Source organism: Octodon degus, unplaced genomic scaffold, assembly GCF_000260255.1.
Source record: "Octodon degus isolate 3935 unplaced genomic scaffold, OctDeg1.0 scaffold00168, whole genome shotgun sequence".
Classification (NCBI taxonomy): Eukaryota; Metazoa; Chordata; class Mammalia; order Rodentia; family Octodontidae; genus Octodon; species Octodon degus.
In genome coordinates, this window is record NW_004524744.1 from 4,171,949 (window position 1) to 4,187,098 (window position 15,150).

The 15,150-nt window shown below is 35.4% G+C and overlaps 1 protein-coding gene and 1 pseudogene across 1 annotated transcript in view; both read left to right on the forward strand.

The window, feature by feature from the left end:
* The window catches only part of CUNH4orf22 (chromosome unknown C4orf22 homolog), a 933,771-nt gene that overhangs the window by 567,308 nt on the left and 351,313 nt on the right, over positions 1-15,150 (forward strand). The gene's annotated exons all lie outside the window — the stretch shown is intronic.
* LOC105743797 lies at positions 12,268-12,621 on the forward strand (annotated as a pseudogene).

A 15,150-nucleotide genomic window follows, 5' to 3' on the forward strand; every position in this document is an offset into this window, starting at 1 on the left:
GGTCCCTTGTGCTTTGCTAAGCTTGTTCTAAGTAGGTGCTTTAGACCACTGAGCCATCCCACCAGCCCCTTGCTTTCTTGATATAAATCAATCTTATATGAATAAAGACTTTATCATACATATTTTTTCCCAGATTTTAATTGAATCTTCCACCTGAATCAATCAGTGCTTCACCTACTTCCTAGTTGTTCAGGTGGTAGACCACATGGTTCAGCAAAAGCCTGTGGTGTTCTGTCCTCCATAAACTGGATAACGTATAACATAAACACGTTATGTGTCCTTGAGGTTAGTAGGCACAAGGTTTCACAGGCTGGTAGAACAAGAAATTTATTTTGTTAATTCTCCATTTGCTACGGCAACACAGATTTCTTTCACATTGGCAGTGTGCAAAACTCTGGGTATTCTGCTTCAGCATTGTAGAAGGGAGAAAAACACAAAAGGGAGGAAAGAAGAAAGAGATGAAATTGGATCAAGATAGAATAGGGGATGGGCTCTTAAGTTCTTTAAAATTATTTTTACCATAGAAAGCTTTGGTTCAAATAATATGAGCATATTTCAATTGATGATAGAATGTAATACCTAAGACAGAGATTTGTGAGTGGTAAGCCATTTAATGTCTAGATGCCTCAATTTCCTCATCCATTAGGTGGCAAAAAGACTGCTTCCGCTTCTGCTATTGTAGGAATTAAATGAGTTAGTACATACAAAATCCCAATGAAAAAGCACACATTGCATTGCAACAAGTAGCACAGCTGTATAAAAGTGCAGTCCTTGCTCTTCACAGCTACATATATGCACTATGCTGTGTACAGTTGATTGTCTTACCACTATATGTCTGATAAGTCATACAATCTGTCTTGGCAACTTTCTTTTCACTGAGACCAAATGTTCAATTTACATCATTTAAAGGAGGAAAAATTTATTTGACTCAAAGTAAGTCAAAAGCAAGTTTGTCCCAAGGTAGAAAAATTATAGTGGAAGGGCACACAGGGCACAACTTCTTACCTATCACAGCCAAGAAGTGATAAGGAAGGAGCCAGGGAAAGAAATGCATTTTTTAAAGTCTTTTCTCCAGTGACCTGTTTCCAGTCAGGCACCATCTCTTAAAAGCATATTTAGCTAACTGCATTCAGTAGATGAACAACTTATGTGTGTTGTGCCACCATAAACCAAAACCTTTTCAAATGTGCAAGAGTTTTGGTCTAAACTAATAAGCTAAAGAATATTTAGTCCTGACAAAACTTGTCTGTATGCCGCTGGAGTTACAGAGGTAAAACAGAGCAAAAGTGCAACATTGTATTAGATATAGGAGTAGTGATAATGCAGGAGGTAAATGAAAGGTGATGGGATGAAATGTTGAGAATGTAAGAGGAAAGAAAGGTCAATAACTAGCTGTCTCCAAACTTCACAGTCAGAAAACTGAGAAAGGAGAGCATTTGATCAGATTCTCCTTATTTGTGGCCCAAAGTAGAGTTTGGTGAAAGCCATTTTTGTTTTGTGTTTTGCTCTCCTCTGCTTTGCTGGGCTCTGCTCTGTTCTGCTCCGCTCTGTTCTGCTATGCTTTCTCAGTGGCTGGGATAGTTGAGGATTATAGGTTGAACATGATCCAAAGAAAGCCAAAAGCTGACTACAAAAGGAAATTATATTTCTCTGGGATTCCAAAAAGAGACAAATTTAGGGTAGAAAAAGAGCTCAAGTAAATTTGTTAGGAAAGTAGACTCCTATTTCGACTCTGTTGCAAGCCTGCTAAGTGATTAGATCAAGTAGCCATCTTTCTGAACAGCAACTTTCCCTATTGTAAAAACAACTATGGTGAAAGAATTTTATCTATGTTGTTTAAAAGATTTTTAGTCCAAAAGCCTTTAAGAGCAGAACTAATTCCCTGATTATACTGGGGTTTGCTCCCTCTCACCCATTTATCCCCTTATTCAATTGCAAGACATTTAAGTTTGAGACTTTTCTACCCTTTTTTTTCTATTGTCTTTTTTTCCCACTTTACATTCAATTTGTCTATACACATATTCATAATATGAGCAATAATACTGGCCTATTATGTGGCTGCTTTTATGTGCATGTGACTCCACAAACACACCTGTAACACTCAGAATAACCTTATCAGGTCAATAATACTATATATATATAGTAATTTTAAGGAAGGGTCTACATGGTGTTCAGGGTCTCACTACTAAATGGGATTCATAGTGATCCGCCTGTTTACAGCCTCCCAAGAGCTGAGATTACAGGTACTCGCCACCAAGCCCCTGGAGTGGGGCTGGCATGGCAGGGGATCGAACCCCAGACCCTGCTCCTGCTTGGAGGCACTTTAATCCACTGAGCTCTTTGGCTGTCCCTATATTTATTTTAACAGATAAAGCTCTGGTGTTGCCAGATAAGTGACTTCTTTCAAGTCATACAGTGAGTGTTTAGCTCAGCCAGAACCTAAATTTTCATTTAATTGAAACTAAAGCCAAAGGTCTTCCAAGTACATCATTGTTCCTTATATTATTGTTTCTTATCAATGTTTTAAAATTATGCTCATGAGGAAATAGCTAGTTAGCAAAGAGATGACATTTTAGATTAGACAAGCCAAGTAAGCTTAACAAATATTTTACCTAAACATTACCAAAAATGTTGAATTCATCAACTGTGGTCTTTTAAAATAGACTAAATATAGAATTGGAATCATTTCTCCAATGTTTAAATTCACATCCTTTATTTACAATAGAAATGAAAAATTTGAGTTAAATACTAATACTGGTGATAATGGAGCATTATGAGATAAGCTATTGATAATTTTTTATTGTTTCTGTGATATATTTAGTTTTTATAGATTTATTAGAAATTTTAAATTTTTAAAAACATTTTTTGAGAAACAAATAGCAAGGAAATAGTTTCAAAACCAATAAGTAGGACAGTTTCAATAATTAATACATTATATACTGTTGTCTTCTTAGTGATTACTCATAGTGCAAGATACAGATATGATAACCTTTCCATAAAACAATTAATACAAATCTTTCTATTCATTGAATTAAGAGAAAGTAAACTATTAGTATTTTGATTGGTATTGTATTAAGTCTATATAACAATTTTGGAAGTATGGTCATTTTAACTGTACCAGTTCTGCCCATTCAAGAACAAAGAATATCTTTCTATTTTCTGATTTCTTCTTTCATCTCCTGTTTTAGCATGATATAATTTTCCACACAAAACCCTTTTTCTTTCTTTAATAGCTTGATTCCTAAGTACTTCATTTATTTGATGATATTGTGAATGTTGTTGTTTCCTAATTTTTCTCTGCTGAGTTTCTTATTCCTTTACAGGATTGTTACTGATTTTCCATCCAATTGCATTACTGCATTTGATATTAAATCTAGGTCTCTTTTGGTGAAGTTTTTGAAGTCTTCTATGTAGAACATCATGTCATTCCCAAATAATGATAAATTAATATTTTTCTATCTTATTCCCATTCGTTTTGTTTTATTCACTAGTCTAATTGTTCTGGCTGATGTTTCCAGAAATATTTTGAATAGAATTGGTAATAGTATGCAATATTGTCTTTATCCTGATTTTAAAGTGAACTATTTCAGTTTTTGACTATTTAGTATGATGGTGACTGTTGGTTTGTCATATTTCACTTTTATCAGATAGAGTGAAATAATTTCTATTTCTAGCATTTTTATTATGAATCAGTGTTAGAGTTCATCAAGTGCTTTTTCTGTGTTTATTGAGATAATTATGTGATTTTTGTCATTGATTCTATTAATATGCTGTATGACATTTGTTGATTTGCCTATTTTGAACCATCCCTGCATCTCTTGGATTATACGTGTCCATGCTATGTATTCTTCTTGATGACTTGCTGCACTTTGTTTGTAAGGCAAGGGTCATTACAATTCCTGACTTGAAATTATAATACAAAGCTACGCTGATAAAAACAGCATGGTTTTTGGGGATAAAACTCAGAGATCAATGGAACAGATTACAAGATGCAGAGACAACTCCAAAATACATGCAACTACCTTATCTTCAACTAACGGGCCATACATCTTCACTGAAAGTAGATAGCCTATTTAATAAATGATGTGAGAAAGAACTATCTTGACATGTACTAAAGATTAAACCTAGATTCATCTAATATCATGCACTGAACTAAAAATGAAATGGATTGAAGATCTAAATATTAAAGAGAAACAACCTGCTGAAAGATGAAATAGATCAAACTCTTGAAGATACAAATGTAAGAAAAGTTTTATGAACAAAATTTATATTGACTAGGAAAGACTTTAAAGAAACATTACTTGGATCTCATCATATTAAAAAGGTTTTGAACAAAAGAATAAATCACCAATAGAGTGAAGAGACAACATATAGAATGGGAAAATAAATTTTTACCAACTATTCCTCAGAGGACTAATGTCTAGAATATATAAACAACTCAAAAATTGTACCTCCAAAATTTGAAGACTCAATTCAAAAATTGGGGATATAAAATACATAGACACTTCTCAGATTTAGAAGTACAAACAGAAAATAAATAAAGAAACCAAAATGTTCAACATTATGGTCATTTGAGAGACACCAATTAAAACAACACTGAGATTCCATCCCAGGCCATGAAGATTGGCTATCATCAAGATATCAGACCATTAAAATGTTGGCAAGCCTGTGGGAAAAAAGGAACCTTTATCCACTGTTGGTGGGAGTGTAAACTGGGACAAATCTGTGGAAATCAGTATTCATATTCCTCCAACAACAGAAATTAACTATTCCATTTGATCCAGGTATTTAGCATCTTCCTAAAAGGATTAAAAACATCATACTAAAGTTATTTATTCATAGCCGTGTTTACAGCAGCACAATTTGTTATAGCTAAGTCATGGAAAAATGCCTATGAACAGATGGATGGATAAAAAAAAATCATTCTTATATACAATGGAGTAATTCTTTGCCATAAAGAAGGATAAACTTGAGTCATTTTTAGGTGAAATGAATGCACTTTGAGACTATACCTTATGTGAAAGAAATAAGAGATAAATATAAATGTCACAGTGTTTCTCTTATGTGAAAACTGATAATGCAAATAAGGACCCAAATGGATGACAGATACTGGGAATAGAAAGACCTTGTTTAAATGGGAAGGGGAACAAGGGAGGGATAGGGGAGGGGAAAGAATGGAAAAAAGAGAAAATGGAAAAACATGAAGCATTTACAACGCTTTTGTAAATAAAGATAGATAAAAGGTTGGGGAGGAGGCCCAGATAGAAAAAAAAAAGAACCAAGGTATATTACATACCGTTACAAACTCCCTATGATGAATGTGAGCATTACATATGTGAAAGGTATACCAATACTGTTATTTTTTTAAAATAAAAGTTTTATTATGATTTAGATATCTCCCCTCTTGAAACAGAGCCTGCTTCTGTTTTGTACTAAAGAAGGGAAAAGCCATTCCCACTCTGTAAGTGTGAAGGGCCACTGGGAAACAAAAACAATGTCACTTTTATGAGCGTGTCTTGAGAGTCCTACTTGTTGGCTGTACCGATATAATACACAACAGACTGTGATTATAATTTAACTACTGATTTGATAATTCAATTTTTATGGGAATAAGTAGTGAGAATTATTATTTCAATCCTAGTTCTGGGATCTGACCTTCTGTCCTCCAATATTGTAACTTGTGTTGGTGTTTGTTTTCTGATGATCATAAAGTCTTTAGCTACAAACACTTCTGAGACCCTCTCTTCATTTACATCAGTGCTGTTTAATGCATTCAGCTTTTTGTCTAAACTGCTTTTGCCTGTGCTATTCTGAAGTAATTATTCTTTCATCTTTCCATTAAGTCTTTTGCTTTCAGCCATTTATGCACTGAATTATTCCCTGTAGTGAAAGACACTTTTCTTTGTCTTTGCAAGAAAACTTGCACTCTTCTTTACACCCAGCAGAGCAGTGTGTGCTTCTGTACTGCCCTCAGTGGCTGGCTGCCTCTACGCTCATGGGAGCCCCGTTTGGAAAAATGGAAAGGCATGATGGGAAAAATCACCATGATGATCCCTGTAGATATCAAAATATTATTTACTGAGCCTTTATAATGGGCAGGCGCTGTGCTATACACTTTATATTTTTATAACTACTAATGGAACTGTCTCCTTAAGAAATACAGAGAATGTAAGCTTTCCTCAGATTCAAGGATTTGAAGGCCATGGAGTTGGTAATTGCTTACTCTAACACTGTAAGTCAAGTGTAACTAAACAAATCCTACTTTCTTGACTCGTCTCCCCCTGTAGTCTTTCAGTACTATTCTCTATATGCTTAATCTGTCAATGGTGTATGATCTTTGTGACCTGAAGAAAGTCACTCCAACTCCTGTGCCTCAGTTTCCTCATGTATAAAATCAGAAAGATAATAACACTTGGTCTTCCATTTGGCACAGGGGATGTACTGGATGCACTTCCACAGTCAATGACTTAAAACGGATGGACTGGAAGACAGGATATAACCATCCTTGGTGTTAACAAATGCTTTTGGACCTACAAAAAGAAAAAAACAAAGATATCTCCCCTCTCTCCCCCTTCCTTCTCTCAAATTACCTATCCTACTTTTCCCGTCTCCCTTCTTCCCTCTCTCCTCTCCCTCTCAATACAAAAGACTCTTCAGTGATATGGAGAAATTCATCCAACACGTAAGAGCTTACTCTAGTACAGCAGAGAGGAAGGTAGACACAAAGGTGAAAGAGCTTGTCAGGACTCAAAGAGGGTTGGTATTAAGGATGTAAGGTAAAATGAAAAAAGGGAAAGAAGCTGGAGCAGTTGGCAAAAGCTTTGATCTCAAGACCCTATTAACTAAACGGAACCCTGTAGTCCATTGAAGATTTGCAGCCCACGGAATTGCACATCCCGCTGTGCCATAGGCAGCTGTGTGCAGTTTTATGAACTATCAGACTTTAAGGCAAGAGGCCAGGGAAGAAATGATGATGTTCAGAGCCAAGCTGTTCTTAGTCCATAAAAATAAATTGTTTTCTGTAATGTGGGAACAATTTGAGGATATCAGAGGAATCCCACGAAGGCATCACCAATAGCAACAGCAGTAACATTCATGGAGACATCAGTAGCCACCAGAATTTATGGCACACTTACTATATACCAGGCATTTTGCCAAATGCTTTCCATGCTCCAGCGCAGTTATTACTACCACTTTGTGAGCTAGGTACTCTTATTACCCCATGTTTAGAAAAGGTTACACAACTGAGCAATAGATGAACTGATACTCAGGGCCAGACTTTTTTTCAGGAGTTATGGTGCTGAGTTATACTATGTAACCAAAATTAATTTATTTATAACTTTAAGTTCACACAAGATAATCAAGTAGTGGATTTCAAATCAGATTTGAAATTCTCTCCTATGATAACAAAACAAAGTGGGCTTTCTGATTTTTTTGCCTTTGCTTCACAAAGATATATAACTTCCTAAATTATAGTTATTTTTTCCTAAACGATTCAACCTGAGAGGAGATTCCTCATATCCAAGTAGAAGTAATTCACTTAGCAGATCTTGTTAAAATGTATGGATGAGTAAGAAATGCTTTCAGCACTTCCTGTGTCTTCACATTTATTTCCTTTGAATTATATCTTGTCCTTAGGTTATCTGTACTCCAATACTGTCTCTCTTCCCTCCTGGGGCAAACAGGGTCTGGGAAACAGATACGAACACAATGCTGCTTGGTGCTTGCCTGGATTCTCCTCTCAGGATTATTTTACTGCAGAGGGTGAGACATCCAAAGTAAAGAGGTGAAGAGAAAGAAAAGTCAAAGTACTTGGAAAGTTTGCCTCGTGAAAAGGCCAATGTTAATTTTTATGTAGGTACCTGATGTGATAAACTTAAACATTTGGATTACACAGTAAATAGTCTTTATTCAGGTGCCATCCTCTTAAAAAAAGCTTTGTCTATCATTTGACAAACATTCATTGGTCTACTACCTAGATAGGGTGTGCTGATTAAAGGATAAGTGTGTGCTTTTGAGACACAAACCTACCTTTAGAGTTCTTATAAATAAAATTTCTAAGCCTGAATCATTGAGAAAAGACCTGTAGTCATGTTGTCCTTGGCACTGTTTGACAGTAGCTTATTTTGTTTCCTCGTATTATACCCTTACCTAGTTATGTGCTGATTCCTTTTGGAAATGCTTAAGACTCATTTAGAAACTAAAATTTTAATCATTCCATGACTTGGAAGAGAAATGAAGTTTTGAGGAAGCAGGATTTCTCATTACCTCCAGACTATATTGTGCAGGGAAACTGGGCCAGTTTTGGAAATCTAGTAATCATACTTTTGACATTAACTATTTCCTACATTATTCAGAGGAAAAATATCAATTGTGACAGATAACAACTTCTTATAATCAAAGAATTTGTGTTAGGGCTTCCTAGAGTTCTAACTGCATTCCACAGGGCTGATTCTTGGTAAATTTAGTAGTAGTGTTAGCCTTACCAGAAACCTCATAATTTTCCAGGTAGTTCCAAGTCTTACTCAATATCTCTCTCTTTCTCTTCTCAAACATTACTAGACTTCTTTGGCAGTGAACCAAGTTGGGCAGATGTTTTGAAGATGTTCTGATCAATCCAAATTAGGAAATAGTTGTTTGAAGTTTACTCTATAAACATAATGGTTCTGAAACTCAGCTGTGCGATTTGGATGAAACACACTAAAGAAACACAAAGCACTCTGTTCCCTCTATATGACCAAACCTTGTTTGAGAGAAAGGAAAAGATGACGAGTTGGCTCAACTCAGATATTTTGATCTCCTTTCAAATCCTGGCAATGCTTAGATCTGTTTGGTGCTGATAATGACAGATGTAGCAATGCTGTCCACAAAAAACTTTGTTTTGTGTTTTGTAATGGCACAAATTATTTTCTTCTTTCTGATGTGGAAGTAGAAAGCTTTTTAATTTCTTGAGGTTGCTATAACTATTGCACTTCTGAAAGACCAAAATGAGTCTACAGTTTGGGTTGTCAAAGAAATATATTCCATTGCTCATCAGTTGAGTTAACATCATGGTATGTGCTTTCCAGAAATTTAAAAATGTTTTAGAAAACCAAGTGCAAATTGGTTTATGTATATTAAATAATTACAGACTTTTCTTTAAATGTATTTTCCCTTAAATATTGTGTATAAGACTCAAACATGTTTTTGTAATATTGCTATTGACAGTTTGACAAAATTTGATGATCTTACACTTTGCATTTATAATCCCCACTTAATTCAGTTTCAAACAGAGAACTCAAAAGTTATAAATGTGGTTCTTTGAGTAGAAGTCAGAACTCAAAAGTTATAAATGTGGTTCTTTGAGTAGAAGTCATGTCTAATAGTTTTCTATCAAACTCTCTTGAATTTACATTCATTTTAATGGTAATTATGGCACAGAAAACGTTCAGAATAAGCAATTTTTATTTTCTGGGAAATTGACTATTTTCATTATATCTGGAACTGAAAAATATTCATACAAATTAAGAGTGTACCATTGATAGTACTAAAAGACTGTAAAGAAAAGCACTTGTAGTCTTCACAATTTTAAATGAAAATAGGAAGAAGAACAAACTTTTTCCAGTAAAATAGAAACAAGCCAAGAAAAAAGAAACAACTGTTACTAGTTTCTTTAAAATTTGATTGTGTGTGTTAGTGCAAGATAACTGCTTGTGTCTTATTTACTTCCTTTGGTGACCCAAAGCCATAAGTATCTTGACTTACAGATGAGAAGGACCCAAACACTTACATCCCTCAAAAATAAAACAATAGTTAACCAAGATGAACACAGTTCTCAGAAGAACAAATAACCAATAATAAATGAACAACTGAGCAACACCTCTGGAAATGCAACCTCTGCCTATTAAAGCAATGCAAAGCAAAATCACATAGAGATTCCATTTTCCTCCACAAAGACTGACTATTTTCAAAATATCAAATAACAACAAATGCTGGCAAGGGGGAAAAAAGGAGCCTTTCTATATTATTTGAAATGTATATACTAGTCAACAATTATGCAAGCCAATATAGAACTTCTAGAAATTCCATTTGACTCAGCTACTTCCCTTCTAGCTATCTTACCAAAATTACCTAGATGAGATAAAAACATCATTTTATGGTGATACATGAATGTCTACATGTATATCAGCACAACTGATAGTGAATTCACTGAAAGGGCATGCTTAACAATATTCATTAATATATGAATGGGTAAGGAAAATGTGTTTTTATACACAGTGGAGTACTACTCTAACATAAAAATAAATAAGTTTCAGTCATTTGAATTGAAATAGATGTATTTTGAAACCATAATGTTAAGTGAAATAAATCAGAACTACAAACTTAAATATCAAATTATTTCTCTTATATGAAAAAGCCAAAATGTAAACAAAAAGCAAAATAAAGGATACATAATAAGAAATTGAGTGATAGCACTTTTGCAAATGACAAAGGGGCCAAAATATCAAAAAAGAAGGGAGAAAAGGAAGAAGATGGGCTTAAAAAGAATTATGAACTACAGTAATCTGAAAAAGGAAACCAATGAAGATATAAGAAAATGAAAATGTATTTGCTGCTTTTGGATAGGAAGAATTCACAGTGGGAAAGTGGCTCATAAAACTGTTGTACAGGTTTAATGAAATCATGATCAAAATGCCAGCAGCATACTTCACAGAATTAGAGAAAACAATCCTAAAATTCACTTGAAATCAGAAGAGATGAAATAGCAGAAACATTTCTGAGCAGCAAAAGCAAGGCTGGAGGCATCCAATCTCTGACTTGAAATTATGCTAAAAGCTACTGTGATAAAAACAGCAGGGTATTAGAGAAAAAAAAAAGCACCTAAATCTGAGGATCAATGGAACAGATTAGGAGATGCAGAAACAAAACCACACACTCTTTGCCACATTATCTTCAACCAGTGGGCCAAGAGCCCTCACTGCAAGAAATGTAGCCTCTTTAATAAACAATGCTAGCAAAACTGGTTTTCCATATGGTGAAGTTAAACCTAGATTCATATCTCTCACCACACATTAAACTAAAAACAAAAGGAATCAAAGATCTAAATATTAAGGTGAAACACTTGGGGTTCAATCCCCACACGACATGCCACGCCAGCTCTACCCTCTTACAGCACTGAGCTTGCAACCAAGTCAGGGTGCGGTGGTGCACATCTGTAATCCCAGCACTGGGGATCCTAAAAACAGGAAGATCACTACTATTCCTAGCTGTGTAGTGAAACCCTCTACCAAATACGAGAGAGAGAGAGAGAGAGAGAGAGAGAGAGAGAGAGAGAGAGAGAGATTTAATCTATTGGAAGATACAATAAGTAAAACTTTTGAAGACACAAATGTAGGCAAAGATTTTATGAATGACACCACCGCTGAACAGGAAATATCACAAAGAAACAAAAACCTGGATTTCATCATATTAAAAAGCTTTCGAGCAACAAAATAAATCACCAGCAGAATGAAGAGTCAATCCACAGAGTAGGAAAAATTTTTTCCAGCTATTCATCAGGCAAAGGACTAATACTTGGAATGCATAAACATCTCAAAAAATAATAATCCCCAAATTTATATTTATTTATTTACTTATTTATTTTGGTAGCAGTAATTGAAAAAGAGAGAGAAAGCTTCATGCTTGACCAGTAGGCACTGTGCCAATGAGCCATATCCCCATCTCCCCAAATGTCAAGACCCTATCAAAAACGTGGATCTAAAATAAAGACACATCTCAGATGAAGTAAGAACAACAAATAAATATATAAAAATGTTCAGCATCACTGGTCATTTGAGAGGGGCAAATTAAAACAAACTGAAATTCCAGCTCACTCCATAAAAAATGGCTATTATCAGGAAATCAACCAAAACCAAAAGCTAACAGGGCTATGGAAAAAAAAAAAAATCTCCACTGTTGGTGGTAGTATACATTGGTGCATCCACTGTGTAAATCAATGTGGAGAGTTTTCACAACACTAAAACTAGAGATTCCATTCTACCTAGCTGTTCTCCTGCTTGATATTATCCCCAAAGTGATATATGCACACTGATGTTTATAGCAGCACAGCTCCCAATAAGAAAATCTTGGAAGCAACGAAATGCACATCAACCAATGAATAGATAAAGGAGACATGGCTTTTTTTGCTGTAATGGAGTACAATTCTAAAATAAGGACAAATTTAAGATATTTTTAGGTAAATGAATGTACCTTAAGACCATGCTCTTCCACTATCCAGGTTCTATAGATATGGCCACCTCCCTCTTACCCCCAGGCACGCTGATACTGAAACAGTTCCTGAGAAGGCAGCAAGTTCTCCTCCTCTACAGGATTTTGCAAGCAATCCGGCAAGTTCCAGAGGTTTATGACTGTAAAAACCTGAAGGACTGGGCAAAGGAAGAATTCAAAAGAAATAAGTGTGCCACAGAAGAGAATACAATCCGGATGATGATTACCCAGAGCAACATCCAGCTAAAGCAGTTAGAAAAAAGCACTTGCATTTGCAAGATCTTAATTCTAGCATTATTCTCAAGGATTCCCAGATATTCTCGTTTTGTTGAGGTTAGGCTTAATGGACAGCTGAAAGCCAAGCCAAACTGCTAGTATATACAGTACTCAGGCACAACTTCAGACCAAAGTGGAGCATAAGTGTCAGGGCAAAGAAAACCAGAAAGAAACAACCTCTTTAGAACTGAGAGACCAAAAAGCTACAACTCTTGTTGCACAGGTCCTGCTTTACCTTGGTCTTAACCATCCAGTAGAAAAGTATGAAGACGAAATATAAGAAATAAAGCCATGCTGTTAAGTTAAGCTGTGGGGGACTCAGGTCAATAATTTCTGACATTGCCAGTTAAACAGAAGACCCAATGCTATTATGGGCTACTGGACTCTTTTAGAATATTTTGCTGAGTTTACACAGCTATAATATTCAGTAACGGAACTTAGGAAAAATGGGGTACACCGATGAATGTCCATTCTGTATCTGTGTATTCAAAGTGGTTGGGGTAGATATATAGTTGCATTGTCTTAATGACTGGAATGATTTGTTCTAATGGTGTTTGTAAATAGGATCACAAGTCCGCATCTTGTACAGCAATTAACCACTAAGAAGAATATATGCAGTGTATTATTTGTTGAAACTGTACTTCCGATTTGATTGAAACTGTCTCATTGCTATATGTTTATCAATAAAACTGTAGAAAAAAAATTTAAAAAAAGATAATAAAAAAATAGAACTGAGAAATATACGTGATTTCTGAAAATGTGTCAGCTGTTTTCATAAGAAGCAAAAACTATTAAAAAATGTTCAGTTGCACGTGAATGGCAAGATGCTCAACTGCAAAGCATCAGGAAAATGTGTATCAAAACTATAACGAGAGTGGGTGTGGTAGCTCTTGCCTGTAATCCTAGCACTTGTGAGACTGAGGCAGGAGGATTGCTGTGTGTTTGAGGTCAGCCTGCACTACGTAGTACCTCAAAAAGACAAACACAAAAGTATAAGGAGTTAGCACATTCTTTTCACTACTGTGTCTCTAAAAAGGAAAATAAATGTAAGTGAAGATGTGGAGAAATTGCTCAGTAGCACATACCTGGAACCACAGCACTCTGGAACTTTCTCAAGAAATCCTTCTGTATCACCCATAAAAGTAATTGAAGTACCTTGTCCAGCTGTTCCATGACTTGATTGACAAACGACTCAAATAAACCATCACTGGCAAATCTGGATCTTTGATGGAAAAAAAAGAAAAAAATTTAATGAATACATTGAAATACCAAAAAGAGTAGGGAAAACTTAATGCAACTTCTGGGTGCAACCTCCCTGATGACCTTAATTCTGATGTGGATTAGAAAGTGTATCCTGAAGGAAAATCCTTGGGGTGTCAGGTTCTTCTCCAAGGTCAGAGAAAAAGAATTTTCAAAAGTACATCCTAGACAAGTAAATCATGGTCAGAGTTGATTAAGGGCACTTTTGTAAAAATTAAATTTATAGCATACAATTAATTTAATCAAAGATGTGGAAGTGAATGCTTATGAAAGATGCTAGGGTTGTCAGTTCTGTAAACTTAAGTCCTGTTTGTCAACAGAGCAGAGGTAAAAAGCTAATCCAAGTATCTGGCCAGATGTAGAATCTGAGAAGATGTAAACAGAATTTTGCAGAATCAAACAAGGTACCTAGAAACTGCACGGCAGGCCAGAGAAGTGGCATCAACCAATGAGGTGGATGTTGAAGACCTGGGTTGCCAGAGCCCCACTCTCCTATAGCCTCAGAAGTCACGACGTAAAATGCTCCTGAATACCCTTCTGAGGGCGTAACTTATGAATGTAAGTTCTTGTATGAGCCAGGGATCAGGTTCTTAAATAAGCATTAGTATGTGGCAAAACCATTTGACAAAAAAGAGAAGCACTTGTGAAGTTCATAGATCAAGAACACTTTGGAAGTATTTTGCGGTGTATCGTTGATGTGCATGCTCAAACATACGCTGTAATAAACCTAAAAAAAGACCATGCTCTTGAGTACAACATGTCAGACATACATACGTAAATATCATATTGTGTCTCTGCTATGAGAAACTGGAAATGTCAATAAAGAACAAAACATATAGTAGATATTGTGAACTAGGAAAAAATTTCAAACGGAAAGTGAAACTAGGAAATATTGAGGGGGAAAAGAAAGAAGGGACAAGAAATAATGAAATAATGAAAAATGGAAACAAGGTTTTTACAAATATGGAGGGAGGAGGAATTGAAGGCAGAAAAGGGAACTGGTAAAAAGGGAAATTCTAGATACGTAATGCACAGAAGCAAGTTCTCTATGATGAAAGTCATCATTCTGTACATCTGCAATGTATCAATAAAGTCAATTAATTAAAAAAGGAATTTAGATATGTGATGTGTATTGTAGTTACTTCCTATCATTGCTGAGACAAAATACTTGACTTCCAAAGGGGCAAAGCTTTATTTAATCCCACAGTTTGTAGAGCTTTCTGTCCATAATCTGCTGGCTCCATGGGAGGTTACTATGGAAAACAGGTTATCAGAGAAGAAAAGCAGTTCATAGTGGGGAAAAGGTGACAAAAGCAACAAGAGACTACCAAAGCTCTTTCTGTACCTTATATCTTATCTAGGATACTC